At 37.3% G+C, this 22,381-nt stretch overlaps 1 protein-coding gene across 5 annotated transcripts in view; it reads right to left on the reverse strand.

The window, feature by feature from the left end:
* The window catches only part of LOC111154077 (nuclear receptor coactivator 1), a 154,808-nt gene that overhangs the window by 103,140 nt on the left and 29,287 nt on the right, over positions 1-22,381 (reverse strand). For all 5 annotated transcript variants that reach the window (XM_022513433.1, XM_022513434.1, XM_022513435.1 and 2 more), the window contains exon 3: positions 2,658-2,812. The gene's annotated coding sequence lies outside the window, so the exon portion shown is untranslated. The remainder of the gene's footprint in view (positions 1-2,657; positions 2,813-22,381) is intronic.

Below are 22,381 nucleotides of genomic sequence, written 5' to 3' on the forward strand. Positions count from 1 at the left end.
TAGGATTTACTACATGCCAATCAAACCTTACTAATTCATTCACTCATAAAATATGAGACAGGTAATACTATAATCCATTTTAGAAATGAGGAAACACAGGCACAGAAACATTATTTAATCTGCTCAACTTTGTCAAGTGGCAGAGGTAAAAATCATTCTTGGGTAGTTGATTCCAGATTCTGGCTATGCTTTAACTTATACAATTAAACTATAGTCACATAAGTGATAAGCAGAAAAGCTAACGACAGATTCCCAACTTTTGTTTTTGCTTCTACACTAGAATGCTTGCTTCTTCATTTTTTTTCCCTGAAAAGCTGACATTAAATTATGCCACTTCGAGAAACCTGGGTGGTATTTACAAGAATCTCAAACACACGAACAGAGTCTTCTCAACTCTTAGTCCAAACATCACACAGAAATAAATAAAACTGATCATGTATCTAATCCTGACTTCTCTTGCCATTATAATATAAAACAATTATTTCCTGTAAGATGTAATCCACTTTAAAATGTAAATGCGCTATTTTGTTAAGATAAAAAATTTTGCCATTATAAACCCTGTTTTTTCCAAAAATTAATAAATCTTGCTGGATTTTAAGATTATATGTATACAAACATACATACATAAAATTCTTTCAATAACACCCAAATCATGTTTAGGAATCACCCTTTTGGGATTCTGGACTCCTACCATGTTTTAACAGGCTTTCTCCTGAAAAAAATCTTTACAGGCTTTGTTCTACCAGACAAGTTCTCAGTAAACAAATCCATGACTCTCCAAAGTCCCACATTATAGTCTCTTTAGAAAGGAACACAGATGAAAAGAGATATCAAGCTCAAAATGAGTACTACTGTACCAAACAGCTGACCTGTACTCTTCCAAAATGTCAGTTTTATGGAAGACAAAGAAAAGCTGATAGAGAATTCCAGGTTAAGAAACCAAATAGCTGTAACAACTCACAGTGTGTGATTCTGGATCAGATAAAATTCTAGTATGAATATAAATATAAATGAAATAACAACAATGAAAATGTTGTTTCCTGAATTTCATTATTATGTTGCGGTTAAGGAGGAGAAAAACACACTGAATATTTAGGAATGGAAGATCATAAATGTCTACAACTTGTTCTCAAATGATTCATTGTCATCATAGTGGTGGTGGGAGAGGAGAAGCAAAAATAATAGTAAATACACAGAGAGATAAAGTAAATGTAACAAAATGTTTACAACTGGTGAAAGTGGGTAATGGACATGCAGGGCATACCAAGCTTGCAACTATGTAACAGGTGTAAAATTGTTTTTGATAAACATTGAGGGGAAACAGAAAAGACCAAAGTTTTCATTGTGATATGAAGAAAAAAGATTTTCTCAGTCACTCAATGAACAATGAGTTACAGGAAAAGACACCCACACTAGAGATCAATCATTAGATCATTCTGTTTTCTTTCTCTTTCTCTTTCATAAAGTCACGGTACTAACATTCTCCTCCTGAAAACTCTTAAATAAGAGAGGGCTCTCCTATGTGATTAAAATTTCTCTGAATTATAATACACCCTACTCTGCAAAATGGCTTTTTAATATTCAAAATGCTTATTAACTCACCTCTCTTTCTTTATTGAGAATCAAGTCTGATTTCAAATAACAGAAAATGTAAGTTAATAAATATCCCCAGTTTATAAAGGCCAGAAATCAGGAGTGTGTTCTAGAAACCAATGGGATTTTAATGTGAGAAGGAGCAGGATAAAATGCCTATCTCCTCAAATCATTTTGTACCTCCGGTCCCTGCTTTAAAGCTCTCTCCCTACAAATAGTCTTGCTTTCATCTCCCAAATTCACTGTTTATTCCAAACATAGGTGTCGCTTGTCAGCCAACTAAATTTAACTGCCTTTAACTTCTATGATTGTTAAACCCACTCTTCAAGTTGACAGCTACCACTCTCGATGGTGACAGCCTTGTCCTTTAAAGTGAGTGGGTGGGTGTGCAGCTGGGGCAGGGATGAGAGGGGTTTCTGGGGTGCTGATATTCTACTTCTTAACCTGTTTAACAAATATGTTTGGTACATGGTAACTCAAGAGTTCTACGTTTAAAATTTGTAACTTTTACCTGTATATTGTATAATCTACTAATTTAAAACACTTCCTGCTGGAGGTCTTCCACTTAACTGATTAATCAGTTTCTGATTTATCTTCGGCCTTTTACCTACTGTCCTGACTTGCTGCATGTTCATCATGTTCATGGATTCACAAATACTATTCCCTCAGCTCACAAACTCTTAGAAAACAACTAGGTAAAAAATGCCCAAATATTAAAAAAAAGGGGGGGCACCAAATATAGATTTATTGACTGCACACATATTAGAAATATATAGATCAAATCTAGGGATAGTCCAGTATAGTTTTTCTGCTTGCCATTTTTAATTCAATAATGAGGGTCTCATAAAATATTCATTTCAGCATGCATTAAAGTGGTTCATAAAATGTAATCTAGAACTTCTCTAACATTTTCCTTTAAGAATGTCAGCACATGTTTTATAATTACCTTGAAACTCTCAAATCAAACATTATTTCCATTAACAAAAAGAGTCAATAGGTAATCATTTTCTCTCCATACTTTTTGTAGAGACAAACTTCTTTAAAAACAGAGCTACAATTCCCACCTGGGAGACTTCTTTGTTCATAATGAGTCCTCAAAACAGATATGGTCAAATCTAGTATTCCGGAGGGTAGCTTCCAGGGGATGGGGTAGCGAGGTTTCCAGAGATGGTTCTAGTTTCTTCACTCTCACCTCATTTAAGGCCAATTACGCAAACAACTAAAAAGAGAAAAAAATAAAAGCAGAAGGGATATAAGATTGCCATTTTATTCTCTAAAGATTTTATTTATTTACTTGACAGAGAGATCACAAGCAGGCAGAGAGGCAGGCAGAGAGAGAGGGCGAAGCAGGCTCCCCGCAGAGCAGAGAGCCCAACGCGGGGCTCGATCCCAGGACCCCGAGACCATGACCTGAGCTGAAGGCAGAGGCTTTAACCCACTGAGCCACCCAGGCGCCCCGCCATTTTATTCTCTAAGAAATGACAAAGGTCAGAAATGCTGCATGAAGAAAAAAAAAAAACACAACTTTTAAGACCAGACGGAAAAACACTTCCAATAGACAATGGACTAAGATATGATTTTACAGGTGAAGTCCTGAAGTGATTAGATCTATATTCCTATTTAAGACTGCTACTTAGGTAATACATAGTTACATTCTGCCCTTAATCTTCTGAAAGAGCCATTTATGTGTCTTTTAAAAAAAATTTTATGGCAGGTGTGCCTGGGTGGCTCAGTGGGTTAGGGCCTCTGCCTTCGGCTCAGGTCATGATCCCAGGGCCCTGGGATGGAGCCCCGCATCAGGCTCTCTGCTCAGTAGGGAGTCTGCTTCCCCCACTCTCTCTGCCTGCCTCTCTGCCTACTTGTGATCTGTCAAATAAATAAATAAAATCTTTAAAAAAAAAAAAGGGATTGACTATTTCCATGGGTTCACCAAGATTCAATTCTCCCCCCAAATTCATATATTCAAAAATAAAATCAGTGGCTTACTTTATGTATATCTAGTACATTATACTATCAATAAACACAAATCTATTTTTCTCCTGTTTTACATTTGTAATAGTTTTTTTTTTTTTTTTAATGCTTGTTTTGGGCTTTTTCTTTTTATACAAAAACATGTTTTCTCCAACTCATGATTTCCCCCAATGCTGAATTCCAAGTTAAAGTAAAAATGTTTAATACTAGAAAACTGGGTGATCTCATTACCTAGATCCAAAAGTGCTTACCCCTTCTAGTCTCTCGATAAACTAAGTGCTTCTTATATTTTCAAGATTTTTCTCCTCTTGATTTAAACCCACAATTCAAAAACTCAAAGAAATGAACTAGTTTTTCATATTGACTTACAGTTAAAACTACTAAAGGACTTACAGTTAGATTAGCCCAATTTACAGTCTATTTGAAGTTTTCTCACTTTATATGTCCAGTGTATTTGCATTTGTAATAAATAATTTCTTGAAACAATTCATTTCAATCCTCCTGATACTATTTTGTGTGTTCTTTCATTTGTGAAGCACTTTATCTTTGAATTTTTCCTAAGCAAATCTGTATAGGAATTGGTAAACAGCAACTGATTAGTGGCAAAGATGGCACTGTTCATCTAGTCATCCATAAACCTAGGTTCTGTCATTATTTGGCTTCCAAGGAAGAGCAACCCCCATAATCACTTGCATACTTCATCCTGCAGGTAGAATCTCTGACACATAATGCCACTCTCTTCTATAAAACCGAGAGTTTTTATGGGTACTTCTTCAAAACCAAGCAGACTGAAGCCAGATGGATCCTGCTAATGATTTAGGGTCCTGATGGATTCATGGTCAACCATATGAGAGGCAAGGTGAAAGCAATGCTAAGGGGGAGGCTGAGCACAGTCATTTAGAAACTGCATGAAGATGGAAAAGCACCGCTAAATCAATCTTCCAAAAAGGTATGTACACAATGAGAAGTAAGAAATATGGAACCACGAGATAGGTGACACAGAGAACCTAGGAAGACAAGAGGAATATGAAGAAATACTGAGAAAAAGGACAGTTTTGATAATCTGATGTTTAATTAGCACTGGGAAATCAGTGAGCTCTCTTAAAATGTATCTCTTCTTGGGGGGTAGGGGGGCCTCAATCGGTTAAGGGGTTACCTTTAGCTCAGGCCCCATGATTCATGATCTCAGGGTCCTAGGATCCAGCCCCCGGTGGGGCTACAGGGAGTCAGTTTCTCTCTCACCCTCTGCCCCTCCCCACCACATGTTCTCTCTCTTAAAGAAATAATTTTTTTTAATTAAAAAATAAAATGTGATTTTAATCCAGTGATTATTTTCATTTAATTGAATTTTAATTCCAGTATAGTTAACATAGTCTTTTATTAGTTTCAGGTGTACAATATAGTGATTCAAATATTTTATATATGCCAGTGATTGCTATGTAATTATCTGTGCTATCAACAGCTCAGCATTTTAAGTCTTTCCTCACCACCCCTCCCCTGATCCCAAGGAATCCAGAGTAGGAGATCTGAAATGGATAGTACAAATTCCTACTAGACCCCCATGATTACTGAGCATGCCTGAAGGCTTTGAATCATTGGTTCCATTTCTCCCCTTCTGCATAAGGCCTTTCTGTCTTCATTATCTGCTTCCAATGCTGGATTCTGGAACAAGTTCTGGTTAATGCAGCACCTCAATTTCTTTAATTTAATTATTAATTTAATTTCTTAAATTCAATCTGATTTAAAGATCAAATGAGGAAGCCAGCGGAAAGAAGAGCACCTATCGTGCACCTACCACATAGAAAGAGTAAAAAGGAAATCTATTAAACTGTCTTCCTTTGTTATTTTGGAGTTAGGAAGAGGTACAGAGCCAGAAATTAAGAATATGTAGAGAAATAGAACAAATAAGTATCTATGGGTTTACCCTCAGGTTAAAACAGTAAACACTTTTTATTATTTTTTCTTTCTTAGGAAATGAAGCACTACCAATAAATCACAAGTCCCCATACTGACACAGGGCCCAATCTGCTCATTCCCCCTCCCTTTGATAGAAAAAACCATCATCGTGAATTTAGTACAGCTCTTTCTGAATATATATGTGTATGTGTATCCATAAACAGTACATTTTAAAGTTTTGGGTTTTAAAATATATGTGTTTAAACTGTATATACTACACATAAATTCTGCATTTTGTTGATTTCATGCATTATGTTTTGGGGCTCTATCCTCGCTGAAGTGTGCATGCATGTGCGTTTCATTCATACATATATGTGAATATACCTGGTCTCGGCCATTCCTGTATTTAAGTGGTCTGTACATTTTTATTTTTACAAATAATACCTCAATGAATGTTCTTGTACATGGTTTCTTGTTCATATTTTCATATGCACAAGTGCAAGAATTTCTAATGGCAATACCCAGAAGTGTATTTCTGAGTTACAGAAGCTACGTATCTCCCACTCTACTCACCATGTGTCAAACTACTTTCCAAAATGGTTATTTCATACTCCCATTACTAACGTATAAGAACCATTTCCCCCACATCCCTTCCAACACCTGATTATCATCAGACTTTATTTTTTAACAGTCTACTGGATGAAAATGGGATTTCCCTTCAACTTGAATTTCCTTGACTGCTACAGAGACTGAGCATCTTAGCTGACTCTGTGGATGTCCTATTATTTGAACCAGTACTGGTCTCTTTTCTTCCCCTATGCTGGGCACCTAAGAGGCACTTTTAGTTCTGGGGAATTTTCTTGATTTATACTAATTTATTTTTCTTTCCCTTCATTTATTCTTCTCTCTTTTTGGAACTCCTAATACTGGTAAGTTGACCCTCCTAGATTCATGTTTTTATTTTCCTCAATCTTCTGTTTATCATTTCTTTGCCTTTTTACTCTACTTTTGTTTTTTTAAGATTTTATTTATTTATTTGTCAGGGATAGAGGGAGAGAGAGCGAGCGAGCACAGGCAGATAGAGAGGCAGGCAGAGGCAGAGGGAGAAACAGGCTCCCTGCCGAGCAAGGAGCCCGATGTGGGACTTGATCCCAGGACGCTGGGATCATGACCTGAGCCGAAGGCAGCTGCTTAACCAACTGAGCCACCCAGGCGTCCCTTTACTCTACTTTCTAAACATTTTTCCACAATTCACTGTCCAATACTGCTATTGAGTTTTTTCTGCTACAAATTCTTAATTTATAAGAATTCTTTGTTTTCTGAATGTTCTTTTTAAAATATCCTATTCTTGCTTTACAGATGTAGCATCCCATCTTGCTGAAGATATTTTATACACACATATGGTATATGTATATATGTATGTGTGTGTGTGTATGTATGTGTATATTTATCTATATATGGCTGGATGTGTATGTGTGTGTATGTATATACATATACATAATATTGTCTCGGTTGTATAGTCTGTTTTCAGCAAGTTGTTTTGATATTTGATTTATTTATTTTGGTTTCTGTTATTCATAGTAGGTGCTTTCCTGAGATGCTTCATATTTAGAACTTTGGAAATAAAAAGTTTCTTTAAAGCTCTAATTAAGTATGTGGGGCTATTGACTATGACCTTCACTATAGGGCAACCTGGGCAGGCTCTTTGTTAAGAGTACAGCTAGTGCTGTCAGAAGCCAGTTCCCCTTCTCTACCACTTACTTACTTATTGGTTCAACACCTGTATACATATAAAGTAGTTTCAGAACTGTTAACTTACACCCCTATAAGAAACAAACTGACCAAATACAGTACAATATTTATGTACGGTTCTTTCTGCCTTTAGTTTTTCATTAATGGGCTAGTCATATTCTTTGCAGAAGATTCTTCCTGCTTCCTGCCTGGAGGATAAAGACCTCAGTTTGGGAAGCCAGTGATGGAGAAGAGGGCAGGGGCTCTTATCATTCAAAATGCCAATGCTCATTTAATCCCCTTCCACCTTCAACATGCCTGTTGTCTAGTATCCAGCTGTCCTCTGTTTTCTTTTCTTTCTTTTATTTTATTTTATTTTATTTATTTGACAGACAGAGATCACAAGTAGGCAGAGAGGCAGGCAGAGAGAGGAGGAAGCAGGCTCCATGCTGAGCAGAGAGCCCGACGTGAGGCTCGATCCTAGGACCCTGGGATCATGACCTGAGCTGAAGGCAGGGGCTTTAACCCACTGAGCCACCCAGGCGCCCATGTCCTGTTTTCATCCAGAAAATATACTTCAGTGGCCCACCTGCCAAGACAGGAGCAGTTGATTAGAACAGTGGCAAAGAGGGTAGAAGATCCAGGCATCTAGGTATTTCTTCTTCTTCTTTTTTAGGGGGAAGAGGGGCCAGGGGAGAGGGAGAGTGAATCTCAAGCAGGCTCCATACCCAGTGCAGAGCCCGACATGGGGCTCGATCTCACGATCCTGACATCATGACCTGACTGAAATCAAGAGTAGGATGCCCAACTGACTGAGCCACCGAGGTGCCCTCATTTAACTATTTCTTAAACATCTTTTAAACAATCCTCCTTATTTTAGTTCCTTACCCTTTCTCACCTTCCACTTTTTTTTAAAGATTTTATTTATCTGACAGAGAGAGAGAGACAACGAGAGAGGGAATATAAGCAGAGGGACTGGGAGAGGGAGAAGTAGGCTTCCAGTGGAGCAAAGAGCCCAATGTAGGGCTCCATCCCAGGACCCTGGGATCATGCCCTGAGCTGAAGGGAGACACTTAACGACTGAGCCCCCCAGGCGCTCCTCACCTTCCACTTTTAAAATTACACAATACTACCATTGCCTGAGCCCTTTGGGGATTCACCAGTACAAATTCCGTTAGTCCTTAGTTTTCTCCTTGTAAAACTCAGCTTTCCTAGGTTTAACAAGATTGTTACCACTCCTCTAGCTGTTCTCTAGCCTTGAAAATTTTGCCCTATATTTCTCCAATTCTCCTACGTCTCTGGATTTATGACTTAACAACCCTTATTAACTTTATTTTTGTTGTTTAACTTAACTGTAGTTTGGGGAGGGAATAATATTAACTGTGTGCTCAACGTACCACCTTTACCTGGAATCAAATACTATGTTATTATTGGTAATATTTTATTTATTTTCAATCTTCCTGTTATTTCATTATCTTTTTAAAGTTTTGCTTCATGTATGTTATTTACCCCTTAATCTTTCTGACAATTTTAAAATCCACCATCCTGGGGCGCCTGGGTGGCTCAGTGGGTTAAAGCCTCTGCCTTCGGCTCAGGTCATGATCCCAGAGACCTGGGATCGAGCCCTGTATCGGGCTCTCTGCTCAGCAGGGAGCCTGCTTTCTCCTCTCTCTCCCTCTGCCTGCCTCTCTGCCTACTTGTAATTTCTGTCTGTCAAATAAAAAAAATAATAATAAATAAATCTTAAAAAAAAAAAATCCACCATCCTGACATTCTCAAGAACCAATCAGCTATTGAAATTGCTCAGTAACATAATGAATGATATGACAGAAAGAGAACTAATAACAGGCAGTAAGGTCTACAACACAGTTAATTAGGAAAGTTTTAAAAAGGACCAGTTTTAGATCAAGGGGATGTCTCTTCATACACATTAGCTGATACCATGGATTCTGACTTTGGGAAAGCAGAAAAAAATACACCTTCAATTATCAACTGTCACCTTATGAGACGAGTATCAAAACGAGCTGTGGTCTACTGTCCTTTTCTCTGTGAGGAAGTAAAAGAAACTTTCAAATCTCTAAGGGCAGTAGATTCTCTCCCCCAGCCCACATACCATATGTGTGAATAAAGTAACCTGTTACTAGTAACACTTAAAACCACAATGTTTATACATTCATTACTTCAATCAAATTAGTGCAGATACAAGGTTATTATTACAACAGGACTTTAACTCTTCTTCTTTATGATGTGCTTTTGATGAGGAAATGAGGAGATGAGGAGAGAAAGGGATAATGTTAGCCAAAATCTGGGTGTGATGGGACTGGCTTAGGTTAGCTCTGCGGCCGTCCTGTAGTGGGTCATTATAAATAAGCCATTAATACTAGTGATGACCAGAAATTACTTTGGTTCACATGGAGTTGAGATTCTATAGTAACTTCTCTGTTCTTACTAATTCTACCCCAAATAAAACTTAAGAAAGAAGGTGGCACCTAAAACTTTGTGCAAAATGGGTTTTTTTTCCTTAAGAGAGACTATGAGGTTTTCACAGAACAAACAATGATGCTACCAATCCTCCTCTTACTTATCATGCAGGAGTCATGCTCTCCAAATCAAAGGCAAAAATAATTTAAATAAAATTTGAAATCAACCCAGTGATATTGTTAAAAAATAATTTTAAAATGTATGTAAAGTTTGTTTATTTAACTTCTCTATAGTATCTATTTGTTTTTTCTTATTAACACTATGAAGAGGAGGCCTAAAAAAAGATTTTAAAGATGAAATTGTTTATTTTGTTTAATAGAATGGCAATATTTACTTGTTTTCCTTCTTAATCTTTGATTTTTAAGAGGCTGATTTCATTGCTCTTATGATTACAAACTGCTTTTATGAAAACCTGGTAATCTCCAGGAAAAAAATCACCTCTTCATACAATTTTTGGAGGTCTTAAAAAATCTGGGTAAATTCATGGGTATTGGTAGAAGAAATTATATTATGTTGGAAAGCTATGAAACCATGGTAAAAGTATGAGCTCCAAGGGGACTCCAGCTGAAAAATAAATCTTGATAAGTGGCAAGAATTCTGAGCGGACCAGTTAAAGAAAACTGTGACCCCAAGGAAATTCTTTGTGTACGTGGATAAGACATATGAAGAAAGATGTTCATGCCAGCATTATTTATGAAAGTAAAAAATGTTAAGAACCCAAATGCCCATAAATAATAGAACAGATTAGCAAACTCTAGCATACCAATAGAATAAAACCTCACACCAGTGAAATTAATTAACTGAGCTTTAGCTATCCATATCTGCTTATAGGCAATATAGGTTGCCTATAGGCAACCACATTCCTTTCTTATAACTGAGGCATATTGCATTATGGTTACAAGTATGGATTCCAGAGCTCAACTCCATCATCACTAACTTTCTGACCTTAATCTCTACATGCCTTAGTTTCCTGCTCTACAAAAAAAGCAGACTAATACTTGTACCTATTCCAAAGTTGTTAGGAGAGTAAATAAAAATGATGCCTGGCACATGGTAAACACTGCAAAGTGATTAACAGACCATAGCCAACTAAGTTTAATATCTCTTCTGCTTAGCAGCCACTTATCTCATAAATGATGGCAGCCATCACATTTTCCCTCAGTTTTTTCAGACTTGGGTATCATGCATTTCTTTAATTATTTGTTTCAGTAATATATATTCAGGAAATTTTACGTACCCTCATATGGCTTTTTGTTTTTAATTCTCATTTGGCTTCCAGGGAAATACTGATGCTTAAATTCAAAGTTTTAAAGATAAAATGAAATTTAGGGATGCCTGGGTGGCTCAGTCAGTTGAGTGTCTGCCTTCAGCTCAGGTCATGATCCCAGGGTCCTAGGACTGAGTCCCATATCAGGACCTTTGCTCAGCAAGGAGTCTGCTTCTCCCTCTGCCTGCTGCTCCCCCCTGCTTGTGCTCTCTCCCCCGCCCCGCCGACAATTAAATAAATAAATAATCTTTAAAAAAAAAAGATAAAATGGAATTTAAATAATACAGTAAACCGTCAATTCAAAGTACTTTGTTGAGTCATGATTTCTATTTTTTGTTCCCCCCTTTTAAAAAAAGGCAGATTATAACCTTAAAACCAAAACTGTTTAACTGCCTGCATATCAACTACTAAATCTAAAATATTAATGATTCTTACATTCTCTATTACATTTACATTAAAGAGATAAACACTGAAAAGCCCAGACTACTGGATTTCAAAACTACTAATTCTGGATGCCATATAAACATCTCTATTTTGGATACAAGTTATTTGCAAAAGAATGCTCCTACTATTTTTATGCTCTATTTTAAGCTCCACACCTATAAGTATCTGCCTATTTATTAAGAAGTTCCAAACTAAACTCCTCTATATTCCTGTTCCTTGGCTATTCCCTACCCAGAAAAAGAAAAAGAAAAAAAAAAAAAAGAAGGTACCTTCACACTCACCCGAATACTACTACAGAAACCCAGATATCACCTTTGAAAACTTTTCCACTGTCACTTCCTATATTGTACTCATTCACCAAGCCCCATCTAGCCTATTGCAAAAATAAGTCATCATCCACATACATACAAATCTGATATCCTATTTCTGTTTAAACCCCTGCCATGAGGTTTTATCTCACTTATAATAAGATCCCAAACTCATGACATAGCCACTTTTCCCATACGATGCTATGATTTAGCAGCAATGGTCCTTCCTGAGCTCCTACCTATTCCCGTCTTTCTTCACCCCTCCACGACCTTCACTATGATAACACTCTCTGTTGCAAATAATCTCTTATTTTCTTCACCTGCCCAATTCCTATTCACTATTCAAGCTTCAGCTAAAACTCTGCTACTCTTACCATAGTAATCTAAATCAGCCCTTCCTTATACTTTAATAGTATTTTCTACTTCTCCTTCTCAGCATTTTTCAAAATTTATATTTACCTATTTGTGTGATTATGTGCTTACTGCCTATTGCTCTCATTAGACTTTAAGCTCCTAGATGGATGTTTTTTGACTTGCACAGAGTAGGTACGCAACATTTTAAAAGGTTAAATTATGTTATTACTGAACCTATTCCAATTCAACAATGGTAACGCAGTTAAAAACTTAAAGAGAGGGACGCCTGGGTGGCTCAGTGGGTTAAGCCGCTGCCTTCGGCTCAGGTCATGATCCCAGTGTCCTGGGATCGAGTCCCACATCGGGCTCCTTGCTCAGCAGGGAGCCTGCTTCTCCCTCTGCCTCTGCCTGCCACTCTATCTGCTTGTGCTCACTCTCGCGCTCTCTCTCTCTCTCTCTCTCTCTGACAAATAAATAAATAAAATCTTTAAAAACAAAACAAAACTTAAAGAGAACGTGGATCATTAAACTGGTCAAAGGACATTACATCCTTCTAAACAAATCCAAGAGCAGTATCACTGGCATGGGGGGTGGGTTGTTAATAGAAGGGATTAGCACAGGTATGACGGTGAAAACACATGGAGAAGAGAAAGCTGAAAGCGGTAAGTCTGCTGGGTTAGTCTTTACTAACTGGAGAAAGCCCATTTCTGTGGCATCATTCTGCAATATAATTTATCTCTCTGTTTTTGCTATAAGGCAAGAGAAAACACCAGGATGTTGGAGAGAGTCCACATTCAAAGAGCTAAAAATGAAATGTAACACCTCAACTACAAGTGTTTAGTTCTTTCTTAAAGAGCAACTTTACTGAACTGGAAGGTAGCTGTTGAGGACTATCAAAACTAAGCTGTTCTAAATCTCCAAAACACTCTGGTGGGATGCTCAGACAGGATTTTAATTCCCAATACAGGTTTTATGTGTGTTAGAAGATGGCATTGTACTAAGACGGTATTTTACAAAATACAGATTAGATCACTTTAGGTAACAGTTAAAATTGGCATATACTTTATCAGATGAGTGTTTGCATTACACGTTTTTCAATGTACAGGCTCGGTTTACTCCACACATGGTCAACCAACACACAGTCTTACTACCTCTCTGTACCTCTCAAGGGTAGCAAAGAATAGATACTCACTAAAGTTAATGGATAAAAATGCTTCTATCTAGATATTTCTGGTTCTTTTTGTAACATTTCTAAATTACAGATTACCTTTTAAAATAGAGAAACGACCTGCATACATGCTTAGAGGTTTTAATAAGTGATTCTATATCGCATAATGAGGTGTGCTAATCTACAGTTATATTTAACTTTCACTTTCCATAAGGTGACATGCACAGTGTCTTCAGGTATGGGGGGGCAGATAATAAAAAAACAGGTAATAATCACAAGGTATTTTAAAATCAGATTATAAAATATCTTCTTTTTATTATTTATTTTACTCAGTACACATCATTTCTTGTGTAACAGGCAGAGTGATTCAATCTTCTCATATTTAAGAGCTCAATGTGTGGTAAGCACTATAGCAGGTGCTTGGGTATGGCAGTGAACCAGAGATGAAGTTCCCACTCTTCAAAGCTCACATTCCAGTGAAAGGAAAAGATCAGTAAATAAAACTGAGTAATTTGAGGTTGTCACTAGGGGAGCTACTTTTACACATTAGACAGAATGATTAAGTCCAGTTTATATTGAGGGTAATGTCTGAGCCAAGACTGCACATAGTAAAAACTTCATCCCAAAATGATTTCAGAAATGAATGATGTCATAGTATGTGTGAAAAACTCAGCACAAAGAACCTCTGCTCTGCAGCACCTGGGTGGCTCAGTCAGTTAATCATCCAGCCCTTGATTTCAGCTCAGGTCAAAATCTCAGGGTCAGAGGATCAAGCCCCGAGTTGGGCTCTGTGCTTGGCAAGGAGTCTACTTGTCCTCTCCCTCTGCTCCTCCCCCCATACTCTTTCTCTCTCTCTCTCTCTCTCTCTCTCTATATATATATATACGATGTCACTTCCCTGAATTGTCACCTCTCCTTTACATTTTTCAAAATTATTGAGGACTCCAAACCAAATTCAACAATACATTTAAAAAAAATTCACCACAATACATCACATTAACAAGAGAAAGGATAAAAACCACATGATCATCTCAACAGATTCAGAAAAGCATTTGACAAAGTTCAACATCTATTCATGATAAAAACTCTCAACAAGGTAGGTTTAGAGGAAACATACCTCATATTAATATAGGCCATATATGAAAAGCCGATAGCTAACATCATACTCAATGGTGAAAACCTGACAGCTTTTCCCCTAAGATCAGGAACAAGACAAAGATGTCCTCTCTCACCACTTTTATTCAACATAATACTAGAAGTCCTAGTCACCTAGTCCATAGTGACTAGAAGTCCTAGTACTAGAAGTCCTAGAAGTCCTAGTCACAGCAATCATACAAGAAAAAGAAATAAAAAAAATTATAGAGGACTGAAAAGAGATTTAATTTACATAGGTTATAATATAATAGATTTTATTTATATAGGTTATAATACAATAAATACAGTATTTATTGTATTATAAATTAAAACTAAGCAAATTTTAGAATACTTAATAGCCCTTTAATAACCTATTTTTTTCTTTACTGCAAATATGTAGCACTGAAGAAAGTAAAGATCACAAATATAGTTAGTTATAGTTATAACTATAGTTATAGTTATAGTTATATAAATCACTGCCCTGATTTGTGGTAAGCTACCAGATTTACCTTCCATTATTTCTGTACCCTCAATGAAAATGTCTATGCATTAGAAAAGGCAAGTAACATCTTAGTATTATTCATAAAACCATTTGGATGTTGTAGGGACACCTAGGTGGCTCAGCTGGTTAAGCATCTGCCTTCAGCTCAAGTCATGATCCCAGGGTCCTGGGATGGAGTCTTGGATCAGGATACTTGCTCAGGAGGAAACCTGCTTCTCCCTCTGCCTGCTGCTCCCCCTGCTTGTGCTCTCTCTCTCTCTGACAAATAAATAAACAAAATCTTAAAAAAAATTTTTTTTTAGATGTTGTAGACCACATGAAAAGATCTTGGGACCCTGTTATGGATTGAATTTTGTCTCCCTAAAATTTGTATGTTGACACCCTAGCCCTCCAATGTGACTGTATGTAGAGATAGGGCCTTTAAGGTGATAATTAAGGTTAATTAACATCGTAAGGATGGGGACTTAATCCAACAGGATTAATGTCCTTATAGGAAAAGGAAGAGACACCAGGAGTATACTCACAGAGGAAAGTCCATGGGAAGACACAGTGAAAAGGTGGTCCTTTGCAAACCAGGAAGAAAAGGTTTCACCAGAAACCAACACTACCAGCACTTTAATATTAAACTTCCGGTGCCCAGAATATTGAGAAAATACGTTGTGTTGTTTAAGCCACCAAGTCTGTGGTATTCTATTATGGCAGCCTAAGCAGACTAATGCAGACCCCCAGGAATCTGCAGATCTTATTTTGAGAATTTTGGCTCTAGATATATACTTACTATCTCTTTTACTGTTCTTAAGGAAGAGGGCAAAGGTGTGTTCCAAGAAAAAGATGGCTACCTGCAGCATGGGAAAGGAAAATAAGATGATATCCAGGAATACTAAAGAATAGAAATTTCCCAACAAAAATGGAAAGAATTATAAAGTCCAATAGATAATCCATATAAATGGGCTCTCCCGCCAATCCACACCTAGATTTCCCAAATCCCATGTTACTTAGACTCTGAAATTCAAGCCTCCTATATCCTTCTTACTATATCACTTCTCTGGATCGTCACCTCTAACTCCTTTTAACCCTTTGAACCATCATCACTTATTTGATCTCACAGAATTTGGTTAGGGAGATTTGAGGTGAACCTTCCATCCATCCTAAAGTCAATATCCTCTTTGAGCTTTCAGGCACATCATAAGAAACTACACTCTCCTGATTGACCTCAGTTCCCAATATCTTCCCAATGTCTGGTAAATGTGCTCAGTCTTTAGTCCTCTTTTCTTCAATACAAATGTAAACATACAAGAACACACACACACACATTCATTCACACATGAACACACACACGCGCAATTCTCTCTTTCCTTAGATAAATACCAGTGTTCTTCTACACTGAATTTAATTTAAAAATCTATTAAGTATCTTATGGATGACATTTCAATAACTTCAATACTGGGAAACATATGTGCATAAAGCTAGTTATAAATCTAAGCAAGAAACCATAAAAATTCTTAACAATGAAAATAATTTTATAAACCCACAAGTGACTAAATTAATCCCAGAAAAATGGGCAAAGAATTAAAAAAGTAATGCACATTAGATGATATATAATTGGATAACACAAATGAGAATATACCCAACCTAATTAATAACTGTTTGGATTAAATTAAAAATAAGGAAAAGTAATTTCTCATCTACTAGGCTGGTAAAGCTAAAAGACTGACAAAATCCAGCATTAGTGAGGGTCTAGGGAATTATGCCATGTCCCACATAATTGTTAGGAATGTAAACTGGTGAGGGCTTGGATGGCTCAGTCGGTTAAGCACCTGCTTTCAACTCGGGTCATGGTCTGGGGTCCTGGGATGGAGCCCCACATCAGGCTCCCTGCTCAGCAAGGAGCCTGCTTCTCCTTTTCCCTGCCTTCCACTCATGCTTGCTCTTTCTCTCTCATATAAATAAATCTTAAAAAAAAAAAAAAAAGGAATGTAAATTGGTACTGCCTTTCTGGAATTACCAAAATAATTAAAATGTACATAAAAAGCAATCCACCTTCAAAGAACTTGTCCTCATCATATAATCAAAAGTGCATTAATTGGGGGCACCTGGGTGGCTCAGTGGGTTGGGCCTCTGCCTTCAGCTCGGGTCATGATCCCGGGGTCCTGGGATCGAGTCCCGCATCGGGCTCTCTACTCCACAGGGCGCCTGCTTCCTCCTCTCTCTCTCTCTGCCTCTCTGCCCACTTGTGATCTCTGTCAAACAAATAAAATCTTAAAAAAAAAAAAAAGTGCATTAATTGTAGGGCAGCCACTCTGAGCTGGGACCTTCAGCTCCCTCCAGGGAACATTTAGCAACGTTTGGAGACATTTTTGCTTGTCACACTTGGAGTAGGGAATGCTACTGGTATCTAGTGGGTAGAGCCCCGAGATGCTTCTGAAAATCCCATGATGTACAGATCAGACCCCACAACAAAGAATTATATGACCCACAATGTCAATCGTTCTGAGGCTTAGAAAGGCTGGCTTCAGGTACTTTTACCATTCCAGCTACCCTTCCTCCTCCTCAGAAGGGAAGAAAATTAATTCTTCTTTACGTCAAACTCTATAGTAACTAGCTATGTAACTAGCAGGTGTGGATAATGTGCACTAAAAGGTCTAACTGCTATATGGCTCCCCTTCTCCTACATATAAATTGATTCAGCCTGACTTCCTAGAAGTGGCTGAGCATCTTCCTCTCACACAGTAATGGGTCAAAATACATGGGGATTAGAGGTGTCACAAGTACTACCATGTGCCTATCATTCTGTGAACTGAACCTGATAGTCAGCTAACAGAGTAAGGTCAAACATTAGGTCTGGGGGAATGAGACAAAGGTGTGTGCTAATTCCTAACAGAGCCTCCTAGGATACATGAATACAGAGATCTGTAACAAATTGGGCCCATGGGGAATGCAAATTCATGAGCTCTGCTTAGAAACTTGCCTGAACACATACCAAAAAATAAAATCTGAATCCACAGACAGGGCCCACGTTCAGGCGTATGGTAGTTAAATTATTCAAAGGGAAAACAGAAAAGTAAAGTGATTTTAAATATACCTGATGCATAGTTAGGGGACAAAGGAGACCTCAGGAACAATGAGAACTGAAGTACCATTGTTACAATTTTCTAGATGTTTCAAATGTCATATTCTAGGCATGGGGTTAATGGGTAAGTAAACCCTCAGGGACCTCATGATTATGGGAGTTACAGTTACAACCCCCTTCCACCTAATGAGGAAAGTACAGTGGATAAAAGTGATAGGGGCTGGGATACTGCAAAGAAGAGGTAAGGAAAATTCCTAGCTTAGTTAACCAGATGAAAGACAGTATCAGGAATTCAAAATAGAATTGCTTTTCAGATATCCTGTTATCATCTCTTTCCACTTACGAGAGAGATATTTTCCCTAATTAGCCTAAATTTCATCACATACATCTAACTCATATAGATACGCCTGAAGATACTAAATTTATAGATCAAATCCCATTCTTTATATGCAAAGCTAAAATATCTCATTCAATGAAATCCTAGTGTGAACCATTCTTTTATTTTTTTTAAAGATTTATTTAGTTGAGAGAGAGAATGCAAGCGGAGGGGAGAGGGGACATAGGGAGAGAGAGAGAGAAAAAGACTACAAGCAGACTCCCTGCTGAGCACAGAGCTCCATCTCAGGACCCTGAGATCATGACCTGAGCCAAAATCAAGAGTCTGATGCTCAACTGACTGAGCCACTCAGGTGCTCGCAAATCATTCTTTTAAAAATTATTCCTACCTAAACATCTCTTTTGTAGAAAATCAAATTTTTACATACGGGACAGTGAATATATAAAACATTTTAAAAACACACATAGGGGTGCATGGGTGGCTCAGTGAGGTAAACATCTGACTCTTGGTTTTGGCTCAGGTCATGATCTCATGGGTCATGAGACAGATCCTCACCTGTGTTCTCCACTCAGCGAGGGGTCTACTTGAAGATTCTCTCCCTCTGCCCATTCCCCCATCCCCGCACCCATGCTCCCTCTCTCTCAAATATATAAATAAATCTTTAAAACACACACATAAACATACAAATAAGAATTAAATATGCCCATATTGTTTTCCATATTCCCAGACAGATTCCCAGACAGTTAATAATAACTTTATCATGACAGTTGTCGTACATGCTAAACACACCAAACTACATAAAACTTGGAATAGCCATGAAAATAGAAATCCCAATTTAATACCAGTTTATTATAGCAAGATGAACAGAATCTACCCAAAGACATGCTCTTCTTAAGTCTCAGTTTAGGCTACTCAGTTAGGCTATTTTGCTGGGAAGGAATTTAAAGAATTTTATAGAAAGGATAAGAATTTTACCTGGAAAAACTGTAAAGAATTTGTAGAGCAGGTATGAGGAAGACTGAAAGTGTGCAGAGGCTGAGAAGGCAGGGTGTTTGGGGGAGAAAAGGTCAAGAAAAGGTAGAAAGGTGGCAGCTTAGTAAGGAACAGAAAAATCTGAGAACTAACAAAGATATTTAAAGGCAAATTACAGGAAGTAAGTCTTGCTGGATGATACAGAATGTATCATCGCTTTATTCCTACAAAATCTTTCAGGAATAGTCTATACAGTAGTCATCACCAAAAATATAACTTTGGCATTATATTTTTGTATTTTTTCCCTTGTTTTCTTGTATGCAAGAAATCCTGAAGAGAGCTTCAAGGACAGAGAATGGTAGTCAAAGAGTCAAGACCAATTTGTCCCCCAACCACACAAAATTTACATTATAAAAATATACAGGTGGTTAAATTGAAGTACAGAGTAGTTTATTGCTCATTGAAAAATAACATATTTCTCCAAGTCAACTAACCAGTTAGCAAACTGGTTAATACAAGGTCATAAGAAGCCACAGTTTATGGGTCTGGATACCCATGACCCACAAACTATTCTATTCTGCATTCACACGTTATATGCCTAATCTTCGGTAAACATCCTTTCAAATGAAAGTAGCTGGATGGTCAGTGAAGGGCAGACAGGAGAACATGAAAAGATGAATGAAAAGTCATCACTTATCAATGGCAAATTTAAATTGCATGTCCCACTGATGCTGAATCTAAGGTCACACCACTCTGTGGAAAAAGGTTAAAGAACCATCAACGGTTTAGAAAATTATTCTATTTCAGTCTTGTGTAAGTATTTTCAAGAAGGTTCACCATGTAATTTTAAGTCTAAAACAAACCCAAGTAAATACTTTCCAAGAATAAATTAAGGACTACATTCATAAAAGAATTACTGCTTAAGATGCAATTATCTGATTTTAATGATGCTTAAATTAAAAGCAATTAAACAACTTAACAGGGGAAAAGTGTCTATGATGGGTCCTGTTCATTGTTGACCATAGTTAAGAAATTTTAAAAAAAGAAAAGAAAAAACCCAACACATTTTGTTTAAATTTCTCTCGTTTAAATCTAACAAAAGCAAGAATGATAACATAAGTAATATGTAACATCAAATTCTTAATCATAATTGAAAAGACAGTACAAAATGTCTACTCTTTCCTATTTAACCATCTGGAACATGTTACAAACTCCCTGAAAGCAAGAAAAATCTGCAAGTATAATTACACTCTGGGATTATTAGCATGACATGCTTCAATAAATACTCCTAATAGGATCTGCTGATATAATAATTGGCACTAAAACTGATGGATTTTCATTATTCGGCTATTTGTTCTTACTAACTAAACACTCAAGAAAACCAATAAATTGTCCCTTGAATAGAAACAAACAAATACGCAGCAAGGGCAAAATGTGATGGGTTGCAGAGGGACAAAGAATAAAGATCTGGCAATGCCTGAGTTTTATTTATATTTTCTCTCTCCCTCTCTTCCTCTGGTCCCCTACCCCCCAAACCTGCCACAGCTATCTGGTCAAAAGTGACTTTGTTAGGGTTAGGAGAAAATGCTACATTAAGTCTCAAGCTGGCCAAATTCCAGTTGGCTACAGGTCTTCAGACCAAATTGTAACAAGGGAAAATATCCAAAATGTATTCTACTTGATGGTTTTGGGGATTTAACATTTAACTACTTAAACTGGAGGGATTAAGCAAAGAATGAACCCAACTGGCTAAGATTTTTAGGAAGACAGCTCTGGTAGCTGAGCAATGGAGGCAAGAGGGTTGCTGTAGCAATCTAATTCCAATGTGATGAGCGACTGGACTGATGGCAGCAAATGAGGTGAATGAGACACTGGACTAAATTAACAAGAGTTGGGGGTGAACAAGAGAGGTCACATTGTCCACACATCTGAATTATAAATATAGTTCAGGTTTACTATTCAAATCCAGAAAATACAGGTAAGTAAAAAGAATAAAATATAAAAATAACCCATAAGTGTTCCAACTAGAATTAATGGAAACAGCTGTATATTTACTCTTCTACAAACACAGATCCAGATATGGTTTTGTTTTAATGATTATGGATTCACAGTGCACATATTGCTTCAAAGCATCTTTTTTCACTAAATTTATGTATATAACTTCTCATGTCATTAAGTATTCTTCTAAAAAGATTTGTATTGTCTGAGAAATACTTCTCGCTCTCTCTGTGACACAGTTTTTAATCAAAGCAGTGGTGCAGGACTTGAGATTGGTTCTAATTTTTTGCTATTAAAACAATACTACAGGGCATCTACCCGGCTCAGTCGGTAGAGCATGCAACTCTTTTTCTCAGGGTCATGAGTTCAAGCCCCACATTGGGCATGGAACCTACTTAAAAAAATAAATCAATACATTAATAAAATCTTAAAACACAATGTTATGAGAAGGCATCTTTCTGGCTAAAATTTTGTTTACATTCAGGATTATGTTCTCTGAATAAGCTCCTACAAACACCAAGTTTCCTGGCACAGGAGACTGGGTAGATATTAATGCCACTAAGCCAAGAATGAGTTTAGAGGAGATAACAGATGTCTGATGGAGAGGCTAATGAATTCAGTTATGTCTACATTAATTATGAATATGACATACAAGCAGATAAATCCAGATGACTTCCAAACAAGTGGTATATAAAGGTTCTGGAATCTCTGACATATTGATGATAGTGAGTACATGAGATGACCAAGGAAAACTATAGAGAGAGGAGAATGAATTACTATGGAAACACTCTAATATTTGGGGTCAGGGCAGCAGTTAAAGCTGAAAGAGCAAACCAAAAAAAAAAAAAAGAGAGAGAGAGAGAGAGAGAAAATGAATAAAGATAAGAGGAAAACTAGCAGAAGTTGAAGGCACAGCGATCGTAACGCCCAGTTTCAAGAATTATTTTCAACCTGCCCAAAGAATCACGAGCCCTTAAAACGCAACAAACTCTTAGAAAAGTGCCCATAGTCAAGAGTCCTTGCTAAAATAAACCCCAATGAGACAAAAATGTCCCAAAGATACTAGGAATTCAATATATCCCAATACAACCATAAGCACCGAACCTACACACTTTTATGCTCAATGTGTCTGTCAACTTCTCCCAACTTCATGCC

The sequence above is a fragment of the Enhydra lutris genome, unplaced genomic scaffold, assembly GCF_002288905.1.
Source record: "Enhydra lutris kenyoni isolate GAN:26980312 unplaced genomic scaffold, ASM228890v2 scaffoldscaffold35, whole genome shotgun sequence".
Classification (NCBI taxonomy): domain Eukaryota; kingdom Metazoa; phylum Chordata; class Mammalia; order Carnivora; family Mustelidae; genus Enhydra; species Enhydra lutris.